Consider the following 25,439-nt stretch of genomic DNA (forward strand, 5'->3'; position numbering starts at 1 on the left):
ACTAAACAGAGTTCTGCTTCTCAGCCAGAGTATCCATCTAAATAAAAGGACAAGTGTTCGTGTGTCCGCCTGTGTCTCCATCCGGTTGCTATATCTCTGCAGTCCAACAGATGGTGCATCACAAACATTAGCACTGCTTTTATGAATCCTGTACCAAATGGTATGTAACAGAGACAGAGACAGAGCAACTAGACAGACACGCTGCATTGCAAACATTAATGCTGAGGTCTACTTTGATTACTTAGATCTCAACTCATCTTAGATGGGCAGCACAGCTAGTGCATTCATAATAAGTCAGTGTCCCCCACGTTCGATCCCACGGAGCAGCCACAGTTTTTTGATTTTTTTTCCAGCCTAGTTTTTTAGTTCTTGATAATGATGATGGAAGTTCTTGTTTAATTGTATGGCTTGTAAGTTTTGTCATTCATCCATGTCACATCATTTCCATACTGTAGATTTTTCCTTTTCTAGGATATCATCCAAATGATTAGTTGCCTGGAGCAGGTTAGTAATTTTCACTCATTCAGTTCATTTTTTGTCTTCTATTTCTTTCCAAATATTTTTTTTCTAAAGCAGATACATAACAGTGTTCAGAAGCCATTAAGAAAGCCAGCAAAATATTAAGTTATATAGCATGATGTCTGGAGTACAAGTCAGAAGGAGGTTATGCTCAAGATTTATAACACACTGGTTAGACCTCATCTGGAATACCATGTGCAGTTTTGGCTGCAAAAAAGACATAGAAGTACTAGAAAAAGTCCAGAGAAGAGTGACTTAGGCTGATCAGAGCTACAGGGAATGAATTATGAGGAAAGATTAAAAGAGTTGAAACTTTTCAGTTTAAGCCAAAAGACATTAAAAAGAGACAAGATTGAAGTGTTTAAAATTATTAAAGGAATTATTACGGTGGAAACAGTTGGAAACTTGTTAAGGGAAAATCTCGTACAAAAATTGGGAAGTTTTTCTTTACACAGAGAACAGTAGCTACATGGAATAAGTTAACCAAGTAGTGTGGTAGAGAGTAGGACTTCTGGGACCTTCAAAACTCAACTTAAAGTTTCTTTGGGAAGAATTAAGTGAAAAGGACTGGCAAGCTTGTTGGCCTGAATGGCCTGTTCTCATCTTGACTATTCTAATGTTCTAATTTACTTCACGGTGAACACACAAGTGCAAATGGGACTGAGTTAGACAATAAACGTCCTTTGTCATTTGCTTCCCATTGCAAGCTGGTTAAAGGAACAAGAAGCAACTTGAAACAGACAATGCAGTTGTTTCAGACTAAAAGAAGAAGCTATTGGTTGGCAATCTTAGCAAGTGGGTTAACTAAAATGGTGCTTGAGCAACAATGGCTTCAGTAGAAGCACCTGGGACCTATAGCCATTGCGACTCTTCAGGACTGAAATGAATGACGTCGAATGTAAGGAGCACTTAAATAAATAGCATAGAAGTTTTTAAATGATTACATTAAAATCAATCTTAAAAATATACCACTCACCTTCATTTATGGGTTCTTGATTCAGACTTCCAGTACATAGATGATCACATGAATTGAGAAAATAGAAGTACAGCCATGGGGCTACTCTGAGCCCAATGCTAATGATTTAAATCCTAATGATTTAAAAACTGCTGCTGTAACCCCTGTTTAAAAAAAAATCCTGGCTCACATCCCTTACAGCTCCTATTTCTAATCTACCATTTATGACTAAGATCTCAGAAAAGGTTGTTGCTGCTCAACTCAATGATTATTTAAATATGCATAACCTGCTTGAGCCTTTTCAATTTGGACTCAGAGCCCTACATAGCACTGAAACTACTTTACTTAAGGAAGCCAATGACTTACTTATAATTCTGGGATGGCCGCTATTCTAGTTCTTCTTGACTTGAGCGCGGCGTTTGATACAGTTAACCATAACATTTTACTGTCCCAACTTTCAGCTATAGGTGTCTCTGTCGCTGCTCTTTCTTTATTCACATCATACCTTGTGATCGCCAGTATTACGTCTTCATTAGGGAATACAAATCTGCCACTACTTCATTCACACAAGGTATCCCTCAAGGGTCAGTTCTCGGTCCAATCCTCTTCAATATCTATATGCTCCCATTAGGTGAGATTATTTGTCGGTATGGTCTGAGCTTCCACTGCTATGCCGATGACACACAACTTTACGTAAGTGTTGAAGCAACTGCAACATCTTCACCAGTTGAGCTGACTGACTGCATTTGGGAAATTAATCATTGGATAACAGATAATTTTTTTATAACTCAATGCTTATAAAACGGAAATCTTATTAGTTGGTACCAAATCTGTCCTCTATAGCCTTCGTGGGCTAAAAATTGACATTGATGGGATCCTGGTTCAACCCTCAGCATCAGTCTGTAATTTGGGTGTCATCTTTGATCAGCTTCTTACTTTTCAATCACACATTAGCTCAATAGTAAAATAGTGTCATCTTCGTAACATTTGCTCATCTGCATTCTTTCCTCAGTATGAAAGATACTGAGACACTCATTCATGCTTTAATCACTAACCATCTGGACTATTACAATGATTTGTTTTATCGCCTCCCGACTAAATATATCAATAGATTACAGTATGTTCAGAATTTTGCTGCTTGTTTACTTACACACACTACAAAATCTGCTCACATCACTCCTGTCCTCTATGATTTACATTGGTTACCAGTTTCTTCAAGAATCAAATATAAAATTGTTCTTCTCACCTTTAAAGCCCTTCTTGGTTTAGCCCCTCATTATCTGTCAGAGCTGCTGCTTCCTCACACTCCTGCTCATGCATTAAGATAATCAGATGCTAAGTTACTCATTATACCTAAATACAGGTTAATAACTATGGGTGGCAGAGCTTTCAGTGTGATAGCCCCTAAAATTTGAAATTCTCTCCCTCTCAGCCTTCGTGAGGAAAAATCTATTATTAATTTCAAACTTCTGTTAAAAACACATTGTCAATGAGTATTATTCTTTTTCATGTATGTAATTTCTACTGTCTTGTTAATGTTGTATATTGAATTTTAAAGTGTCCTTGAGTGTATGAAAGGCGCTATATAAATAAAACTTATTATTATTATTATTATTATTATTAATGCACACCTTATATGGGTAGTCTACATGGCAGGTAACCTCTAGTTTTCCTTATTCCAAAGGACGGTGATCCAAAAGAGATTTATTTTCTTCATGAACTTAGTTAACTGGAGTTTAGTTTTTTCTGTTGCCAACTGGTCATGTCTTGTATTAGCAAGATTTAGCTACACTTTGTGGATATCACTGTCAGTGTTCATCTAAATTCAATCTAAAAAATGTATTAATATGTTTTAAGATTAAGAACGTATTTGTTACTATTTTTATTTATAAAGTTATGTATGCACTTTGAAGCTGTCTTCAGTAAACAGATTTGATGTCTACATCCCATTCCCAATGAGGGATGCAGGCAGTTAGTGCAAACCCAAAAGAAATCAGGGCAATGGAAATAAAGCATCAGCTACATCAGTGATCATAAAACTAAAATTTTAGTCAATGTGCAGAACCAGTAAACTGAAAATGAATCAAGAACATTATCCATCCACCACAGATGCAATTGAAATAAAGTATGTTACTAAAACTGCATACATCTAACCAATAGTTAGATGTACCATAACCAGAAGTGTGTCAAGAAACGCTACTGGGCACCTGCATAATGCATCTATCTATCTATCTATCTATCTATCTATCTATCTATCTATCTATCTATCTATCTATCTATCTATCTATCTATCTATCTATCTATCTATCTATCTATCTATCTATCTATCTATCTATCTATCTATCTATCTATCTATCTATCTATCTATCTATCTATCTATCTATCTATCTATCTATCTATCTATCTATCATAGCAGTAACCTCTTCACCACTCTGCTATCTGTAAGTAACTGCTTTTATCAAACTTTAAATAGCCCATCATCATAAGTACAAATCACAGACTCGTACATTTTACAGAGGGAGAAGTTTTCTCTGTGAAGAGATCACCATTAGATCAATCCATATTCCATTGAGGTGTGGCCCTCAACAAAACATAAAAATCTTCTGTTGATGGATCAGTGCTGAACAGTGGAGACCACAGTCAGAGATAATGCTAAGGCATTTAAGCAAATAAGTAGCAGTGTATCCTCTAGCAACTTATGAGACATTGTTAACTGAATTTTATTCATTCAAAAAAGTAGGGAATTTGTAGCATTTGATGAGAAGAAAAAAAGTGAAAACAAAGCCAAAAAAAAGGAAAATTATCTAAGCCCATCCTTAAAAAGAGAGTCACTCTCTCTGCCAAGTTAAGTTCATTCACTGAGTCACCACGTAATAGTAGGCTTCATTCTGGGCTGCCAGTATAACTCACAGTCACAACTCTCTTTTATTTCAGCAGGTACTGAACTTTCAGACAACCAACATGAAGGTAAAGATTACATTGCTTTCATTTCTTGTGTGCTGTATATTATATTTTTATTACTTAAGTTGTTTTTGTTCTTAAAAGTGTCTTCTCTTTTGTCATTGTTTCCATGGCTAATCTCAAATTTCTAATCTTCATTATGGTTTGCAAAAATGTTCTTGATGTTTTTTAAAGTATTTTATGCTAGTCATTAATATGAAACATTCAGTAACTAAAGTTCTATTTATTTTTAATGCAATTATATGTTTCAGAAAACTTATTTGGCTATAAAATGGTAATTTAAGTTTAAACAGTATTTCAATAGTCTGACTTCCCTGTATTTCATTTACATTGTTTTTAATACACAAATGAAAGACTGCTAGATGGATTTTAATTTGTGGCTAAGCGTTGCCTTTGGAATATATTGGCTAATGTGTAGGCGGCATGCATTTACAAAAATGAATGAACAGGATAACATTTCGCTTTAATTTTATAGTAGTAAAATCAGGGAGGGGTAGTGATTAGTGCAGACCTTCTCTGGTTTAAATGGCTTTTTGAAAAATATAGTGGTGAGTGTTGTGGAAACCCACGATAACGAAGCCTCAAACTACAGCCCTGGCATAGCAAGGACAGAGGAAAGCTAGAAAATCCTGTAAAGTCATCCAGGTACACTGGCTGTTTTCCTGTCAAGCAAATGATAATAGCTTCAACAAGCCTTCATCATTCCTAGAACAGCTATAGACAGTGTTTGCTTCATTTGTGTGCTGCTAATGAGCCTTGATATAATAAAACAGGCTTTTGGGATGTGTGTTGGAATAAACAACCTTTGAAAAGTAATTAATAACTTTTACAGATGATCACTGTTTTATCTGAGGCTCAACCCTGACATGCTCTTAGGGCTGCTGGGACTGGCTCCATCTTACTATGACAATGAATTGGATTAAGCAGGCTTGAAAAAAAAATTATATATATATATATATATATATATGGATAGTCTTATTCAACCCAATACACATTTATAAAGTACATTCTACAGAAATTTAGTACCAGCTTGTTATATTATTTATACAGCATCACTATTTCAATTCTATATTTGCAGGAGTGATCTATACATTTGGAATTTTTCATCACAGCGATCAAGCTTGCAACAGTGAGGCGTGTTGATATTTAAGACTGGGACAATGGAAGGCTCCTAATACAACTAAAGACAGTTTCTTAATTTTATTCTAAAAAATGGTAGCTTTGAGACAGATTAAGTAAGTCCTACAAATAATGGAGGTTTATTGGCTATGGTGCTGAATATAATCCAACAGGTTAAAATCCCTTCATTGCCTCCGTGTATGAAGCTGTAAGCAGCTCACTATTTGTAGATGATCTGGTGCCCTATCCTGGGTTCATCACTACCTTTCAACCTCATATTCATTTTGAGAGATCAGCTCAAACTGCTATACACACACACAAAAAAAATCAAACAAGCACAAGATAACAGGATGCAACGCAGATAATTTAGAAAGACTAGATTGGGGTCTCCAACTCCAGTCCTGGAGAGCTATTGTGGCTGCAGGGTTTCATTCTGCTTATTAACTCTTTGCCTTAATTTTAATTAATGTACAACTTAATTATTTCTTTTTTACTTAATTAGCAACCAAACAATATTATGACACACAATGAACCAACACATAAACAACAACCTGCGTCCATCACACAATAACTGAAAATGAAGAAAGGTGAAGGCCTCAGTAATGTTGATCTGCTCAGGTCCATAAAACATTTTGACAGCGCTCTTAAAAAAGAAAATTAACAGTTTTGGAGTTGTCTGCCATGGCAGAATGAGTGCCATGGAATTAAATAATGGTTTTAATTAGCAATGAGAATTGGCTTCAAATTAAGAAACTCAATGAAGTGAAGTAGGTTGGAGTTTGAGGCCCCAACTTAGTTGGTCACCTGTTGGCTCACTTCACATCAAATTTATGTTTAGGTGTTGTTTATGGAAAAACTAATCAATTCAGCGGTCAGAGTCTCAAGAAAAGGCAATTAAAATAAAGGGAAATAGTTAATTAGCAGCAAAAACTGGTCACTAATTAAGAAAAGAGTTAGAATGAAAACTTGCAGCCACAGTAGCTTTCCAGGGACCTCATGTATAAACGCACAAAAATGTTGTGTACAAATGTTTCCACGTTCAAATAGCGATGTATAAAACCTAAACTTGGCGTAAAGCCACGCACATTTTCACGGTAGCTCCAACCCTGGCGTACGCAAGTTCTCTGCTCGGTTTTGCAAAGTGGCGGTACCAAGCGTCAAAGCAGTGCTATTGTTCCTGTGTGGCTACCCTTTCTTTTTAAGATCTTCATCCCTGATGTGGCTTTATAAATACACTGAAATTAACCGCATATTGTTTATTAGTTTAATGCATCTGATTGTAATTAACTTGTAACAATATAATGGTCCACAGAATGGTCAAACTACAATAGCTGCTTTAGCGTTGTTACTCTCACTGCACCTTCTTCTTCTTCTTTCAGCTGCTCCCGTTAGGGGTTGCCACAGCGGATCATCTTTTTCCATATTAATTTCACTGCACCACTTGGAGTATTCAGATCACTGTATCCAAGTGGGGAATCACAGTTGTACAGCAGCTGATTAGAAAGAGAATTATCTGTATAAAGAATCTAGCACACACTGCCTCAGCCATGCTATCTATTGAACTGCTCTCATATGGCAAATGCTTCAGAGCCTTCCCTTGCGGTTCAGAAACAGTTTCATCCCAAGAACTAAAAACGCAATCAATCAGTCCATCAAGTACTCCTTGTAGAACTGTTTGTACTTATAAGTACAATTACCTCACTGTAAACTTGTGATACAGTTATAATATTGCACAACCTGAGCCACTATATAAAGTATGTATTTACATATGATGATGATATCATTTTTAAGATGAAATACAGCAAAATATGTTTATTATATTATACAGATAAAACTTTAACTTAATTTAAATAATCTATATTGTCAATAATAACACGTGAGAACATGGTGCTGCAGCACTAGCGAGGAGCTGGCACTCCATTTATGGATTGTTCCTGCCTCGCGCTGTATTCTTGCTGGGGCTGGCGCGACAAGGGAAGGATAGACGGATGGAATATCTAAACATGTACTATGAAGATATTTCAATGTTCTTTAAAAGGTTTGAAGAAATGGCGTTCAAAGCTTACAGATGGCTTAACGTCTATTACAGAGCTGATTGTGTGGCGATTGGGTATTTGGAGAAAGAAAAGGAAGGACAGGAATTGGGGGTTAGTACGTTTGAAAGTGACAGTACTGCTGCAATAAATTATTTTATCGAAGGTCGCGCATGGCGCAGCAAGCATCTTGCGTGAAGCATAAACAATGACTGCGCCACCGTGTTCATGAAAATTATATCAAGTATACATCCCAGTATTTTAATTATTCAGTTAGCTGTAATATCACAAATGTAATGGATTCTGTGTCCTGTTGGAGAAAGAAGAAGCCCAGAAACACGTAGTGATATACACTTATAGAGCACATAGATCAAATACAAAACAAAGCATTTAACTTGCTACTTTAGTTACAATGGTATTTTAGAAACTAGTAAATTAAACAATTTTAAGATGAAGTTTATGATATTCTACTTTAATGACAAAATAAACTACATGATTAAAGTGGAAATTTAGAGATTAAAGTTGACATTTCAAGGTTTTTCCTCACTGTGTCCAAATTGTTTTTTTTTTTTTTCTCTGTACTCTGATAAGCTTTCATATGACACTCAGATGGTGGGCTGCAACTCGCCTGTTCACAGCAACTTTGATAGCTGGCAACTTCTTTTTTATTTTGGGCACTGTGCAACTTTGTAAACTTGAAATTTCGAGTTTCTCTGACACACTATGTCACTCGATCAACTTCCTTTTGGTGTTTATACCACTGTTTAAACCAACAAATAGTATGTTTTTCCTTGCCTCCACTTGGTATTCACTGAAATTCTTCTATTTCCCCCCATGCTTTTGCCATTGCCCTTTCACAGAGCGCTGAGCTTAAGAGCTATTTATATTGATTTGCATATTCAAAGAGACGTAATTCTAGGAGGAAACAGGGCTGGACAGTAGGCATGTGCACATGTGTTACTTTTCACTCTGACAGGGATTTATGTAGCGGAAGAATATGGAAGCTGGTGTTCGCACAGATTTATGCATCTGGATTTTTTTTGTGCGTATGCACATTTCCGCTTTTGTCCATACGCCATGTTATAGTGTGAATTCTTCACACAGCATTATGCATGAGGTCCCAGAAATGCAGTTGGAGACCCGTGGACTAGATAATCAACAGACCTTTTAAATAGGGTCAATATAGCTGGAGGCAACACTGTTTATTTACTATAAACAGTCAATAAGGTCCACATGGTACAATGAAAATGTCAAATAACTGCGCTAACAAGTGTACACTGCTTGGACACTTTATTAGGTATGTGGAGGGCTTTGTCCTAAGAAGAGCCTAAGTTCCTCATACAATGGGCTCAATAGATTGTCAAAAGTGTGGCAAAAGGATCTCAGGCTATGGTGGATCATAACTCCAAATAACACATTCTATCTCATCTGATAGATGATCAATTGAATTTGTTACAACATTTTTTTTCTGTTCCTTGCCACTGTTTGTTTTATTTTGTGTTTGTTTCCCGCTGCTTCTTTAGATCTTTTTTATTTTTTATTTTCTCCAAGTCTTTTATCTTTGTTTGCAGAGCAGGGCCTCTTATTGCATACCTCTCAGGTGCTGTTGTCAATAGCATTACTGTTATCTGAGAGGATCATTTAAGGAACCTGCTGCCACAGCCATTTACAGTGTGATTAGTTCATATTTTTGCAACTGTGTTCTTTTTCCTACTTTTGTGTTTCCTCTTATTGTGAAGGGTAGCTGTTTCTGTTGACCATCTAATATTTTTGATTTTCTGTCTCTTGCACTAGTTTTGTATTTTTTTTTATGGAATTATAGCTCTAAGACTACTTCTGGTTTATGTTATTTCCTTGTCTTTTGGTTTGAAAGTCTCCTATAATGTTTTCTATTGCTTAGTTTTGAGAATTTTCCTGTTTATTTTTCTAGATAGCATCTTTTAAATTATATTCACTATAATTATTGATTTTCCTTCACTAATTTCATTTTAGGCGGCATGGTGGCGCAGTGGTAGTGCTGCTGCCTCGCAGTTAGGAGACCCGGGAAGCAATTTGCACGTTCTCCCCGTGTCTGCGTGGGTTTACTCCAGTTTCCTCCTACAGTTCAAAGACATGCAGGTTAGGTGGACTGGCGATTCTAAATTGTCCCTAGTGTGTGCTTGGTGTAGGTGTGTCCTGTGGTAGGTTGGTGCCCTGCCTGGGATTGGTTCCTGCCTTGCGCCCTGTGTTGGCTGGGATTGGCTCCTGCAGACCCCCATGACCCTGTGTTTGGATTCAACGGGTTGGAAGATGGATGGATAATTTCATTTTATTAGGTTTTTTATATAAAGTTTTGATTAATTAAATTATTAAGCTGATTAAACAATTGTAGTGGACAAGGAATGTTTTGTTGTTTTTCTGCCTTCCAGTTTTGAAAAATTGTTAACAGAAATTAAAATTTGGTGATGGGGAAGCGTTAAGCTAAATTCACTTTCACATATCTGGAACCTATCCAGGACTATCCTAGCCTTGTGCTATGGGGCATTACACTGGAAAAGGTGGATGCACTGCTTTCATGAAGTGATAATCCTGATCAGCAACATTGCACTGAGTGTATCAAGCAACTAATACCACAAATAGCCTACTTCACCTCATATCTTAGTCCAACATATTGTGAAAGAAGGATTAGAGCAAGCTGTGTTTCTTATAAACGTAAAACAGGCTGGTTTTCTTTAGCCCATTGCCTGTCAAGTGTGAAAGCTTTTGGGTTGTTCACTGCCATGCCCCATCCATGACAAGAATTGATGATCCGTATGTCCCAGCGTGTCACCTCTCACACAGAACTGAATGTGACAACTTGCTTTCTGAAACTCTCTTTTCCCTTGCGTTTTTTTGTTTTGGTGGGTTTTCTGCCTGTCTAATCATAGTGAGGTAAAATCCTTTTTTTTGCCTGGTACTTACAAATTATGCATTCATCTATTGCTTTTTGTTTAATGTTTAATATTAGTTTGTATCCATTATAGTTTATTTGATCTTTTTCTGCATTTTTATTCTTTTGGAATGCTTTTGAATAATTGTGAAGTGTTTTGAGCATGGGAAAGATTCCGTATAAATAATAACAATAACAATAATAATAATAATAATGTATTTAAGTACACAGGCAGTATCTGATTAACTTTAAACTACATACTGTGATAATCTCTGCCATCTCTAGTCCGATGTTATACATGTTATGTTCATGCCTATGTACTGGTATTCTTCTCCTGTTCTGGACATGTAGTTTTTAATTCCCTGTTCACTTTCTATGATGGTATCTTTCTCAGTTCCATTTTACTTGACCTCTCCAAATTCTCTCAATTAATCATCATAATTTCATCTGTTTGGGCACAATAGCTGTTAAAATATGACCTCACCCCAAATGGAAGGCCCCCATATTGATTTCCTCAATTAACTCACTGCCCTGTTCTTATATTCTGATAGACAGAGGTACCTGCATTTCATATTTTTGATGGACTAGTGAGTCAATCCAGTACTGCAAACTGTTGGCATTCTAGATAAATCCTCCTGAACATTGTTAATGCAGAAGTGCCAAACTTCGGTCCACTGCTGTTTCATCCTTTTAGTAGTTTTAGCGGACCTCTAACTTTTCCTTTTTTAATATCCTTCCCTTTTACCTGTAGACTAATGTTGTCAGCTGATGACACCATTGCCCATGTTAGGATTACATGGGACTTGAACTTACAAAAGGTGGAAGGTTGGGTAGGAAATGTTCACTATTGTTAGCTCCTATGTTTAGGATGATATTTTTCATAGTTCAAAGCACACTAATCTTGATCTTACAAAAACAACAAGAAAAAATATGCTGCCACTTTGATGTCTCTTTGCCAGTCTATTTCACTGGCACAGAAGTTGCAGCAATTTAGTGTTCACCGATCCATCAAGTTTTCCACTCATCTAGGGCATGACTGCTAAAAAGCTGGAGCCTATCCTAGTAAGGACAGAGCATCAGTCCATTACAAGGTGAACACGCACAAACACAAATCAGAGGTCAATTTAACAATAACATGTCTTTGGACTGCATTACAAAACCAGAGCTCCCGGAGGAAACTCACCCAGAAATGAGGAGAATATACAAACTCCATGCAAAGAACAACTGAGGCCACAAGCCCTGGTGTCCTTGTTGTGAGGCAGCAGCACCACCACTGGCCACTATGCCATCCTTCATCCTTCATCTTCATCCTTCATTCCTTCTAATATTCATTCATTCATTTATTTATTTTTCTAAACCCACTTGTTCCAGAACAGAATCACAAAGGGAAGCCAGTCCACAAAGTGCCACATTTACTCACACACCTACACTCACTTACATGGGGCCAGTTATAGTCCTCAATGAATATAGTAGTTATTCTCCAAAATGCAACTACATACATTCTATCATGCATCCGAGTAATAAAAAAAAACTTTCTTGATCACAGTCTGCAGTTGGAGATTAATTAAAGTTTAAAGATCATAGACTGATTGGCCTATAAGTAGCTTGATTTTATCGCTAATAAATAAACATGTTCATGTCAAGTGTGCCATAACACAGAAGATATGGTACACACACGCTTACACACACACACATACACACACACACACACATATATATATCTCATATATAAATGTCCAGCCCGGAAGTACGAGGCTACAGCATGAAGCTCAAAGAAATGACGAAAGACAAACTCGCTTAGCTGCTAATACACAACCAAGGCGAGCACATTGGCAAAATGAAACCTCAGAGAGAGAAACTTGCTTAGCCGCTGATAGACAAGGAGGGCGAGCAGATCTGAAAAACGAAACCGCTGACTCTGCATTTCAATTTTTTTTCTGACGATTTCAATATTTTCTAGGAGCCCAGGCTTTTTACAGCACAGGCTTATAGTACAGCTAGTATAATATATTAGCCAAAATATAACTTTGTAATAAGATTCATCAAAAAACGCTTATTCTGAGCAGGGCTGTGAGAAAGCTGGAGTCTACCCAGGCAAGCATCAGGAGCAAAGCAGTAACAATCCCTGGAGAGGGCACCAGTCCAGGGTGAAAACATTCACATCCACTAGGGCCAACTAAGCAATGCCAATTCACCTAATCTGCATGTGTTTGGACTGTGCGAAGAAACGAGCAAATTCACACAAACACAGGGAGAGCATGCAAACCTCTACATAAGGAACAACCACAACTTGATCTTTGTCTCTTTGTTGTGAGGCAGCTGTGCCACCATTGTGCTCCACTTAGTAATAAGATATTAGTCCCAAATCTGCTTAATCCAAAACAGCATCAACGACGCCAGTTCATCACAAGGTCCACTCATCCACATTTGTCAAACATGAGAGGAAAACCTGGGAACTCAGATAAAATAAGGAAGAGAATATTCAAACTCTCTGGTTGGGGCATTCAAAGGCTGCATCCATCAAAGGCAGGATCCATGAGTTAGCAGTGCTTTACACTGTGGTGCCACGCCATGTAATAGGCAGCTGCAACCAGCTAGGCAGTTTATGACAACACCATCTAATGTGTTATAGACAATGTATTATGTGCTGTCTAACATCAATTGCATCATGAAAAAAGTCCAATTTATTTTAAATCTTAAATTTGACAGCACTGCTCAGATTTATATTTTTATATTTACTAGGGGGCTTTGCCCCCTGCTCGCTTTGCTCGCCAACCCCCGCCTGTACTATGCGCCAGCCACTTTGCGTCTCTGTCACTCGCGTATGTGGATTTCAGTTTCACCAAACAATAAATCTTTTAATTCTCACAAATTCGCCTCTTCATTGGGAAGAAACACTACTTTTCTCTGATGGCAACACAAATTAGACGATCTACAAGTCCCCGACTTAAAGTTTAAATCTGAACAACATATTCGATCTCTTTTCACTGTTCCATTATTTCACCGAGTAATAATTTCCATTTGTTTGCGCTAATGCAATCTTTACTATCATTTTTTGAGACTTTCGAATTTTCGTGCTGTCGTTATCTCTAACCTGCTCTGCATGTGTATCGTGTCAATGTTTTTGAATCCTTTACGACGTTCTACTTTGTCGTCTAGTCTGTCGTTTATTTCCTGACCCCGGGCGTAGTTAAATCTCTTGGCACAAAGTCTCATCTCTTGGGTCTTGCCTCGTCAAAGGATTTTTTTTATTATAATAGAGAGATATGTACTAGTCATGTAAAGTAGGTAATCAGTTTCTGATTTTAAATATTTTTAAAATTTTAGTATCACCTAGAGTTGTAAAATTTCAGTCATTCTCAGTGTTGCCACATACCGTATACTGAGGGACACAGAGTCAATTATATATTTTATACTTCATTAGCCTGGTGTGCTTCTTCTCAAGAGCATGACTGTTCTGTCAAACATCGGTCAGCATTTTATGAAATGTTCAAAGGAATTCCCATCAATCAATCTGGTTATAGTCCAGAATTAACTGAAGACAAGGTTATGTTTGTTTTCAAATTCAACAGCCAAATTTGAACACAGGTCCCACCACTAATATGACTGGCATGTCCATTGCTGATGAATGAGACAGGCTTGTTATGCCACACACTTCTACACTCTGGACAATTTTTTCATTATGCACTACAGGAATTGATTAGTGGACAAAGAGCCAGTGGCCTAGGACAGTGGTTCTCAACCTGTGGGGCAGGCCCCCCTAGGGCGGCACGAAGTAACAAAAAGGGGGCGCGAAGATGTGAAAAAAAGAAAACAAGAATCAAAAATATGCAAAAAACATCTGTTGAAACCAAAACAAATGAACTTAAACTACATTCTGATACTAGAACAATAAATATAGAGTTAGATAAATGTCGATAAAAGTTAAGTGGTGTGGCACGCGGCTGGGGGTGGTACCCAGCCAGGACGCCCAGGAGGACCGGAGGAGGGCTTGTGCCTCCTCCAGATCATGAGGGGGCGACCGTCCTGGTTGTGTTGGGGGCCATGGGTAGAGGGCTTGGAAGCCCAACCCTGTAGGGGCCCGTGGTCACCACCAGGGGACACCCCAATGCCTTGGGAGCCCTGGACCTCAGCATTTCCGCCACACCAGGAAGTACTGGTGGGAAGAGGAGCAGCGACACCTGGATGGTTTCCGGCTACACAGCTGGTGCTCCCGCCACATGGGGGTGTGTCGGCGGAAGTTCCTCAGGAAGCACTTGGAGCCCATCCAGGGGTGCATAAAAGGGGCCGCCTCCCTCCATTCGATGGCGAGAGTCAGGTGGAAGTGGACGGAGCTCGGAGGAGAGGAGTGGAGGCAGTCTGAAGACTTAGAAGGCATTGTTGTGTGGCCAGGACTTAAAGGGGTGATTGGTGCTGAGGCACTGGGTTCGTGCACTTATTTGTAAATAATACTTGTAAATAAACGTGTGTGTGGTGAAACCAGCATGTCTACCTGTCTGTGTCTGGGCTGTACACCACAGTGGGTATAATAAAATATGCATCTACATTTCAAACAAATGTTAGGGGGGGGCGTGATTAGAACTGTTATGAAAACTCGGGTCGCAAATACTTAAAGGTTGAGAAACGCTGGCCTAGGAGAATATGGCAAAGCTACATTAACATGTGGATGGCCAAAGGGTAAAAACCATATATCTTAAGTAACAAAAAAAAAACAAAAATGCAGTTTATATAGTAAAAAACTTATAATTCGGAATGAATGGACTCAGGTCAAGTGAAGTGAAGAATTATCGAGCCATTCACACTCCTGTTTGTGCATCAAAGGCACAAAATGTTCTGAGGAGACAAGGGTCAGATTTATTAGGATCCAAGTCATGATGCAAAAGGGCTTTTCAGGGAATCTGTCCACTAAATGGATTTACAGTTGGAAACAGCTGGAGCTGCCATGAGGAGTGAATGGAGGAGCCTATAATGATAGCCCAATCAGACACGATGGCAAAAAGCATTCAGGCAAAGAATTTCAGCAATGCTCCTTCCATGCGTTTTAATCAGCAACCTCAGACCACAGAATTTATGACCTTGGTCATTAACACTTACAATCTTTATTACATTCCTGTTTATTAGGATTTATGGAAGCATAACTGTGCAAGTCAGCAAAAACTGTAAGGTCTTAAAAGTTTTGCTTTTCAAGGGTACGTGCAATGGGAATCAGGCAACAAAGCAACATACTGCTGCAAACAGAATAGCCTGCTGTGGTTATGGGGTGACTGATTTCTGCTTAAGATTAGACAATTGACACACCGTAAAGATTGGACAGTTAGTCTTAATTATTGTGATTGCTAAAGCGAGCACCAAAAAATGTCTTCTCCCTGATTGGTGCAAAAAGGCGGCAGTGCTGGGTTCCAGCAAAGATTTTTGAATGGGAAACAGAAAAGAATCCTTTGTGGTAATGATGTAGCACTCAGAATTTTGCAAAACAACATTAGGAAATGCATTCATTCATTTAAGATGTTTTCAAAATATATTATTCACACTCAGGGCGGCACGGGTCCTCCCTGCGTGGAGTTTGCATGGGTTTCCTCTGGGTACTCCGGTTTCCTCCCACAGTCCAAAGACATGCCCGTTAGGTGTATTGGCAATTCTAAATTGTCCCTAGTGTGTGCTTGGTGTGTGTGTGTGTGTGTCCTGTGGTGGGCTGGCAGCCTGCCCGGGGTTTGTTTCCTGCCTTGCGCCTTGTGTTGGCTGGGATTGGCTCCAGCAGACCCCCATGACCATGTAGTTAGGATGTAGCGGGTTGGATAATGGATGGATGGATTATTCACACTCATGCAACATGGAAAGAGTCCTCCCCCTTTCTGGTTTACAAAAATGCAGGGAGTGAGGCGTAAAGGCTGAAACTTTGAACTGTAAACCCCCATTTTGCCCATTCAGTACCTGCCTAAGTATATAGTAACAAAAAATACAGGCATGACTCATGGGTAAATTATGTAATCTAGTGAGTTCTATGATGGAAGCCTCCTGTTTATCTAATTTCTAATGCACGTATTCATTTCATGGTGTATCCTGACAGTACTGGGCACAAGGCAGGATGGGTGCCAATTGCTACAAAGTCAAACATTTTGGATTTTTTTTTGATATGATATACTTTATTAATCCCTGAAGGGAAATTGTCTTTTTGCTTGACCTTTGAAAGTCAGAGCACAAGGTTAGCCATTAACAACAGCCATGCCACGTGCACTTTAGAACACCTAATCTACCTGAAGCTAAGCACGTTTGGACCTAGCCAGTGCTTGGATTGGACACTAACCAGGAAAGGCTTGGGTTGCTTCTGGAAGAGGTGTCGGCGAGGCCAGCAGGGGGAGCTTACTCTGTGGGATAAATTGTGGATCCCAATGTCCCAGTGCAGTTATGGGGACACTGTGCTGTAAAAATGGTCCTTCTGATGAGACATAAAACCGAGGTCCTGACTCTCTGTGGTCATAAAAAAATCTCTGGGCATCCTTTGTAAACAGCAGGATGTTTCCCGATGTCCAGGTTAAATTGCCCACCATGGCCTAGTCATTCTGGCCTCATAATCATTCCCTGTCTCTAACAGGCTCTTTCTCTTACCCCCTTCACCACCTAATGTGTGGTGAGTGTACTGGCACAAAAATGGCTGCCACTGCATCATCCAGGGGGATGCTACACATTAGTGGTGGCTAAAGTGGCTCCCCCACTCACTGAATTCCTTTGAGGAATGAGAAAAATGCTTTATAAATGTAAAGATAATTGGTATTATTGTATGGCACCCCTGGAGAAATCTTCAGGTTAAGGGCCTTACTCAAGGGCCCAATGGATTAGGATCTCTTCTGACAGTAATGGTATTTAAACCAGCAACATTCCAGATACCAAACCTCAGAGTCAGCACTCCATCCATATTAAAATATAATTTTGTATATACTGTATATATTACAATTCACACTAGCAAACTTAAAACTCCAGTCCGAATTTCTTTATGCTTTTTGAGCCCTTTAACATCCCTGGATAGGAAATAAAATTTAGCTGATATAGCCGGATGTTACTCTGTATTCTTTGGCTGGGGTTGGCATGAATGAAGCTCTCCTTTGTTTAACATGGATGGAGCCTTTGTTTCTATGACCAGCGCATCAAAACAGAAGAAAAACGGCTCAAAGTTATGGAGTGTTTGCTCAAATGATGGCTTCACGACTTGTCTAATTAAAATGTTTTCTTACTAACCACTAGCAGTGTGGGTGTGACTGAAAAGCTTCCCTGTGAAGACATTTCTATAAAAAATCCAAATGATAGTCTTTTGCCTGGAGCATAAATGAGCTCTTGTGGAACATGCCATTGTTCTTAGCATGGAAGAGTTATCTGCCTATATTATAAGTAAATTGAGTGGTTACATTTATGTTTTCATGTTATTTTTGCTTATACTTCTTTTTGTCAAACGTTCACATACTCTGTTTCATTTCTCAAATTCTGCTAAATGACAGAAAGGCAATGAAGAAGTTCTCGGTTCCAGCTAGTCTGTCGTCCAATGCACTGTGACTGTATGACAGGATTTGGCTACCCAGTTGAGGTTTGTGGTTACCTTGGTTGTTGTCCTGACCACAATGATGTCTCAGATTTTTCAAACCTAATAAAACAACTTTGTGGCTCTTATTTTGACTGAAAAAGCATCTCAGAAAAAAAGAAATAAAATAACATTTGAAAGAATTTTTTGGACCCCTGCTTTCTATTTTTTTTAATTCATTCCATCTTGTTTGGCATTTGGTATATAAAACAAGAATGGCCAATTCAAATGTCTTCTTTGTTGAGAAGAGCTTCAGCGTGAATGTTTCAGTCAGAAACCAAAGGCATCATCTGGAGCCCACTGTCTCTTAGACAGAGAGGTATGTCGACATTTTCTTCTGTTAGATTATTGATTTATATTCGTGGAAGGGATTGCTTTTGTCATTTTTACTAAACTTATGGCAATCGAAAATCCACAAACTTTAGCAGAGTTGTAATCAAAGAGGAACTGAGCCATAACAAAAAACAAGAGAAGTCAATCCTCCTGGGTCTTGACTCTGTGCTCACATATAAAGAGGGAGAGTCACCGAGAGAATGCTTGACAAATGGCAGCATACTGTCTTAAATGATGAGAGCCGGACCCATGTTGCCGTCTTAAAGATGACTACTATTTTCTAATCTTCATTATCGAGTAACAAAATGCTTGTTTAAATCTTCAGAATCTAACTAGCTGTGCTAGCCGTCTAAGATGGGCTGAACTTCTAAGTTCAACATAGACCTCAGCATTAACATTTACAGTGAACCACACAATGCATATATGTCTGAGTTTTATAACATTTGGTATGAGATTTGTAAAAGCAGCATGAATGTTTGTGATGCGCTGTCTTTTGGGATGACAGAGACACAGCAACCAGAGAGACACACAGACACGTATCCTTTTATTAATGTGGATCATTAGTGATACATATTTTAGCAGGACCTAAACTAAAGCTGAATCTGCTTATTCACTGGAAAAGTTTATTAATGAAAATAATAAAAGTTATTATAAAGTGTTGCCCATGAGTTAAAGATGGCTCAGTGTACCTTTTACAGATGGAAAGACAGTGTAATAGTATTAAGGTAGTGCTGCCCTATATGATTGACCACAATAGAGAGAAGTGGGGTCAGTCAGGACCCTGAATATAGATAAACTAAAACAAAAGGGAACTCTTGTTGGCATGTTGGGAGCCTTCCTCAGTTGACACAGGATGCTGCATCTGTGGCACAGCAGTGTAGAAGAGACTCAAGCCATTGGAGGGAGTTTCCGTGTGCCCTCTGGGACTGCACAGGCAATTCCAGGAGTGTACTAAGAATTAGCAAATGTCAGAGTTTAAAAACCCTTCTGCAAAGCTCTGTCTCTTTTGTAAATGCAGATCTGAATTATAAATCCAATCGAGTCAGCTGTTCACATGGAACGGCAACATTTTTTTAGAAAGGTGTGATAATGTGTGAATAACTGTAAAGAGAGTTGCAGACAATTTTAGGTTTGTGACGCAAGATTAATTTTAAGTCTATAGCTATTCTGAGATTAGGGTTAGGGTTAGTTAGGGTAGGCATCACTGGCGATTGTTTCTTTTGGGTGAATGTGTCTCATTCATTTCTTCAGTTTGTAAAAGCACTCAGTTGTAGATATGTGACAATACTAATTGTATCTCAAATGATGTAAGTCACCTTGTAAAAATGCATCAACCAAATAAATAAATAATATTAATAAGTAGTACTACTATGACTAGTTAGGACTGCGAGTGTGACTTTGAGACATTTTCTTCTTGTAATGTGAGCTCAAAATCAGTGAGTCATGAGTGCATTTTGCATTGTGCCTTTACATATCCTTTTACATCTAGAATGCATCCAATTGATATATTCTATAAAAAAACTCAATCAGCCACCTCAGGCAACATACAGTAGATAATCTCACTAAATTCCCAGTCTGTCTTCTTTACAAGAATTCTGTAGTCAGGTGTGTTAAAAGATGAAATTGGCGTGCTTAGAGGACAAGACTAAGGAGTATATCAGGTAAGCAGATTTGTGATTTCCATTAAATAAAATAAAGTTCTACATTTTAACAAAATCTTCTTTATCATGTTGCCTGAGAATGGGTACAAGTAAGAATTTCACTGCACTATGCACACCTGACTACACTACTACTACCAAGTGTAACAACAGCTCACATGGGCTGCTGTCCCTGTCTGGGTGGGTCCCAGTCCATTACCTGACTGTGAAGCCAGGAGAAAGAAAAGGCATGACACACAAGGTTGGCATGAGGAGCTAACAATTTGAGGAGTTTGTAAGCATCCCAGCAGGTGTGGCTAAAGGACCTTTAACTGGCTAGGAGGATAACATAATGGAGCAATTGGTAAGGACTCCATATGCTAGATGGCAGCATCATGAGCCTTGGAACCCAAATGGACACCTGCAGAGCATGATGGGAACTGTGGTGCAAAGGAGCAGCTATGTTGTGTTCCACGGGTTCCACCAGGCGGTGCAGTAGTGATTTATGATCACTGCTTTCAGGGACTTCCCACAAGCCCTAGCACTGGAGATACACCTAGGTCTTGCATAAAAGGAGTCAACTCTGCCTCACCCAGGCGAGTTGGAGTGCGAGAGAGAGAAGAAAGAAAGAAATACTCGTGTTTATACAACGTGATAAAAGCCTTTTGTAAAGTATTAATAAACCTTATGTTTAATCCCAGGACTTTTCATGCAGTTGTGTAAGGTGTTTGGGGTGTTGTAACGTCCACTAGTTGTCACACAAGTTAAAATCAAAATTCAAATCTCAAAGAAGCTACTCAACAAGAGGTAACAATTTAATAGTATAGAAAGCCAATGAGAAATCTAACTAAACTCATGTCAACCAATTTTAAGTTTATTTTTGGTTACTGAAGACCCTGTTACCAAGTTGTACAGCTTTGGAGGCTGTTAAAGAGACAATGTTAAAAGATGACTGACAAATCACAGTCATAGGTACTGCAGCTCTCTAGAAAATTTGATCATCATTGGTTGCAGGCTGTTTTGACATGGTATGGATGAATCATATTACATTTTCTTTTATCTTCTGTTATAACACTTTTTTAGCCTTTTTTGTTGTTATTGCCTTCAGATGCCTTTTAAGATGTTTTCTAATTCAGTTCATCTATCTATTCCTTAGTACATGCTAATTCTATTACAAGGTCATTGGAGAGCAGAATGCATGCTGACACCATCGGGAGCAACAAGCTTTGGATGGCATCCTGGCCCATTACAGAGCACAGAACCTTCATCTGTAAGGTTCTTGCTGTATTTTATGGATGAATGCTATTGTCATTCTTAGGAATTTGTTGAATTTACATTGCAGGAAAACAGGCATGATTAATGAAGATCTGAAAAGACTGGAAGAGCTGATTGTGGTTTGACATATCGACATATACACAGGAAGTGGGTGTCCCGGTATTTTCCTGAAAACTTGAAGTGAATGAGTTTAGCTGTGTTAAGGAAATAATTTGTAATATGGAACTGACTGCGTAATGCAGCCTTTTAGCTGACTTAGAGTTGTGTTCCTACTAAATAAACCATTGTGTTCAGGTACATTTATGCTTATAATGTACATTGCATCGCTTTTAACTATTAGTAAATGCCATATGCTGCATATACTAGCCTGGTGTCAACTTAACAGGCTTTTTAGTTGCTAGCTGTCTGAATAAAAACCCGGCCTTTATTTACTTAGTGAAACTTCAGTTGAGCAAATATGGTACTCAGTGAAAATAAAGTAATATTTATTTGGAGATTTAAAGAAACTGGAGTGTTGTGAATTTAATGGAGTGCTAGGAGGGAAGCATTAGCACTCCAGAAAGTATAAAGACTCAGGTTCTCAGCTAATGTTCCTCTGTCTCTATTAGAGACGGAAGGACCTGGTCGATACCTTGGCTTTCTTCCAAACATCTTGTTCATTGCCTGCACTTTGTCAGGTTTTATAAATATTTTCTATTATTTTTGGGAAGCATTGTGGAAAATAAGCAGTTAGAAGAAGGAGAGTGCAGAGAGCTAAAAATGCTATTGCGACCATTATAAAGGTGCATTTTATTGGTAGCTTAAAATCACTCATTCCAGGATAATGTAAAGCCAGAAATTCCACTACAATAAACATTTTTGTAATATGTGAGAGTACTGCTTTGAAGACAACAGAATATGCAGACTCCACACATGCAGAGAGTAACTGGGCTGGGCATTGTGCCCTTCCTATTGGGTCTCTGAGATAGCAGCATTTATCCCACTCCACTGCGATAATTCAGTTTAACTTGGAACAATTCAATTATATGATTTCTGAGTAGTCTCAGAACTCTTTTAGAAGTTTACAAATAATAAACAGTTAAAGTAAAAGATCATTCACCGTTCACTTCCTGTCAATTTTGCCTCAGAGGTGAAAAAAAAATTGTCAGTTTGTCCTGAAAAGGAATTTTGAAAAAATGGACTAGGAGATGATCTGAGGGAAAGTTTTAGTGATAAACAAAACAGGGAGGTTTCAATTTGTGCAGAATTTTACAAACTGACTCTAAATTTGTTAAATTTGACTAAATTGTATGGAATGTTATGTCTCTCTATTAAAATAAAAAAATTCTGGGACAAGACGAACATTTTTAGCCTGGGACGAGACGTGACTTTTTCAGAGGGATACTTTCACGATTGAACATATTGTTCGGATTTAAACTTTAAGTTGGAGACTTATAGATCATCTATTTTGTGTTGCCATCAGGGAAAAGTAAGAGGCCTACACAAACAGATGCAAGACACAAGTCCAGCACACACAAAGGCTTTATTCAGTGGGAAACACTGCCCAAATCATTTCCCACCAATGCACTGTACAAAAGCACCAACAAGCCATGTAATATGTAATATGTAATAAAGCACACAGCAATGCCATTTCTTCTTCTCTTTCTCTTCCTCTCTCTGTCTCTTTCTGCCTTAACTCCTCATCCAGCAAGCTTCATGCTCCACCTCTCAACTCTGGCTCCCCGAATGGAGTAAGGCGGCTCTTTTTATAGGTCACCTGGAAATGCTCCAGGTATTCCGTGATTTCCTTCAGGGTGTGGCGTAAGTGCTGCAATAAAGGGCTCAACAGTTCTCCATGTACTCCCTGGTGGTGACCATTGACCCCAGTACAGCTGAGCACTGTACCGGGGGGCTGCCCTCTGCCAATACAGGGGAGGTAATGTCCTGTACAAGTTCTCTTTCCTTGGGCCTCATGCATAATGCTGGGCGTAGAATTCACACTAAAACATGGCATATGGACAAAAGCGGAAATGTGCATAGGCACAAAAAAATCCAGATGCATAAATCTGTGCGTACGCCAACTTCCACATTCGTCCGCTACATAAATCCTGGTCTGCATGAAATTAAACGCCTGTGCACGCGCCTGTCACCCCTCCCAGACTCCTCCCAGAAATATGCATCTTTGAATATGCAAATCAATGTAAATAGCCTCTTATGTTTTGTGTTCTGTTAAAAGACAATGGGAAAAGCACTGGGGAAAAAGAAGAATTTCAGTGAATACCAAGGAAGGCTAGGAAAAACATACTATTTGTTGGTTTAAGCAGTGATATAAACAACAAAAGGAAGTTGATCAAGTAACAGAGTTGCAGAGAAACTCGAAGGTTCAAGGTCAGAAAGTTATAAAGTGCCCAAAATAGGGACACAGCTAAAAAAACTGTCCAAATGTCAATTTTAATCTCAAAATTTCCACTCTAATCACGTACTTTATTTTGTCATCAAAGTAGAACGTCAAAAACTTCATCTTAAAATCATTTAATTTACTAGTTTCTCAGATTCCACCGTAACTAAAGTAGCACATTAAATGCTTCTTTCTATGTGTATTTTCATGTGCTCTGTGTGTGTGAATCACTACATGCTTCTTAAATGGGTTTTCTCTTCTGCCGACAGGACACAGAATACATTACATTCATGATATTACAGCTGTCTGAACACTTTAAATATTAAAATGTATACTTGATTTCATTTTCATAATGATAGGAATTAAAGTATGTATTAAACATGGGAACATGGTGGCGCAGTGATAGTGACGAGCTGGCGCCCTGTCTAGAGATTGTTCCTGCCTCCCGCAAGATGCTTGTTGCACTGAGCGCAACCTTCAATGAAATAATTTAGTACTTTTGAAAGAGACAGTACAGCTGCAGTAATCTCCAATTCCTGTCCTTCCTTTTCTTTCTCCAAGTAACCATTCCCAACACAATCAGCTCTGTAATAAATGCCAAGCCAGGAACAACTGATGGACTGATTGAGTGCATTTAGAGCTCCTGGGATGAAACTGTTTCTCAGTCGCATGGTCCCTACAGGAAAGGCTGTGAAGCATTTGCCATACTGTATGGGTAAAGCTCACATACACTGTGTGCATGGCTGAGACAGTGTGCTAGATGCTGTATCCCAATAATCTGATCAGCTGCTGTACAGCTATGATTCCACACTCAGATACAGTGGGTTAAATACTCAGTGGTGCACTTGGAATAACAACACTAAAGCAGTGATGGTATTTAGAATACTTTGGCCATTCGGTGCACCATTATATGGTTATAGGTTGATTACAATGAGATGCCTGAAACTAATAAACGATATGCCGTTAATTTCAGTGTATTTGATAAAGCTGCGTCAGGGATGTGAATCTAAACAAGAAAGTGAAACCACACTGGAACAAAAGCACTGCTTTGATGCTGGGTGCTGGCAGTTTGCAAAACCAAGCGGAGAACTTGTGTACTCCAGGGATTGAGCTGGCGTGAAAATGTGTGTGGCTTTAGTTTAGTTTAGTTTTTATACATTGCAATGTGAGCGTGGAAACGGGCGTATGCAAAATTTCTGTGCGTATGCACCGTTTATACATGAGGCCCCTGGTCCTTCCAACGTGAAGTTGTCCCGGCTGGGTAAAAACCCCAACCATCCATCACATAGTATACACACAACGCATGTCTGAATGCTCAGCAAAATGTCTACATGTGACAGGAAATGGGTGTGGAGCTTTTTTTTTTTTTTAACTACAGATCTTTTTTTAAATACCAAAAATTTAGACACATACAGAATCAATGCATGTCAATTTTTTGTGGAATCTGAAATTCAATTTCACATTTTGGTCATCAGTATATAGTACAAAATAAGTGCTGAAAAAGCATGTATCTAAGTTGTTATGACAGAGGTTTAAAAATATTATGTAACCAAAAGATCATGCTTAGAATAAAAAATTAAAAATTAAAAATAAAAAGCAAGATATTCACAAAGTAGAGCTTTCGTACTATCCAAATACTTAGATGTCATCGTGATGTCAGACACCAGGCAGACACAGGTCACATGGCTATCAATTACCTTGGAAACAGTCAATGATGATAAACAAATTGGCAAAGTTCTGCCAGGATGGAGA

At 38.6% G+C, this 25,439-nt stretch overlaps 1 protein-coding gene across 2 annotated transcripts in view; it reads left to right on the top strand.

The window, feature by feature from the left end:
- The first annotated feature begins 4,350 nt into the window (after positions 1–4,350).
- The window catches only part of LOC120533979 (hyaluronidase-4), a 68,716-nt gene continuing 47,627 nt past the window's right edge, over positions 4,351–25,439 (top strand). Inside the window, exon 1 of one of the 2 annotated variants that reach the window (XM_039761153.1) lies at positions 4,351–4,441. The gene's annotated coding sequence lies outside the window, so the exon portion shown is untranslated. Of the gene's footprint in view, positions 4,442–18,319; positions 18,385–25,439 lie in introns of those variants that run through there. The other variant, XM_039761155.1, reaches the window with a different exon arrangement.

This window comes from Polypterus senegalus, chromosome 8 (genome assembly GCF_016835505.1).
Source record: "Polypterus senegalus isolate Bchr_013 chromosome 8, ASM1683550v1, whole genome shotgun sequence".
Lineage (NCBI taxonomy): Eukaryota > Metazoa > Chordata > Cladistia > Polypteriformes > Polypteridae > Polypterus > Polypterus senegalus.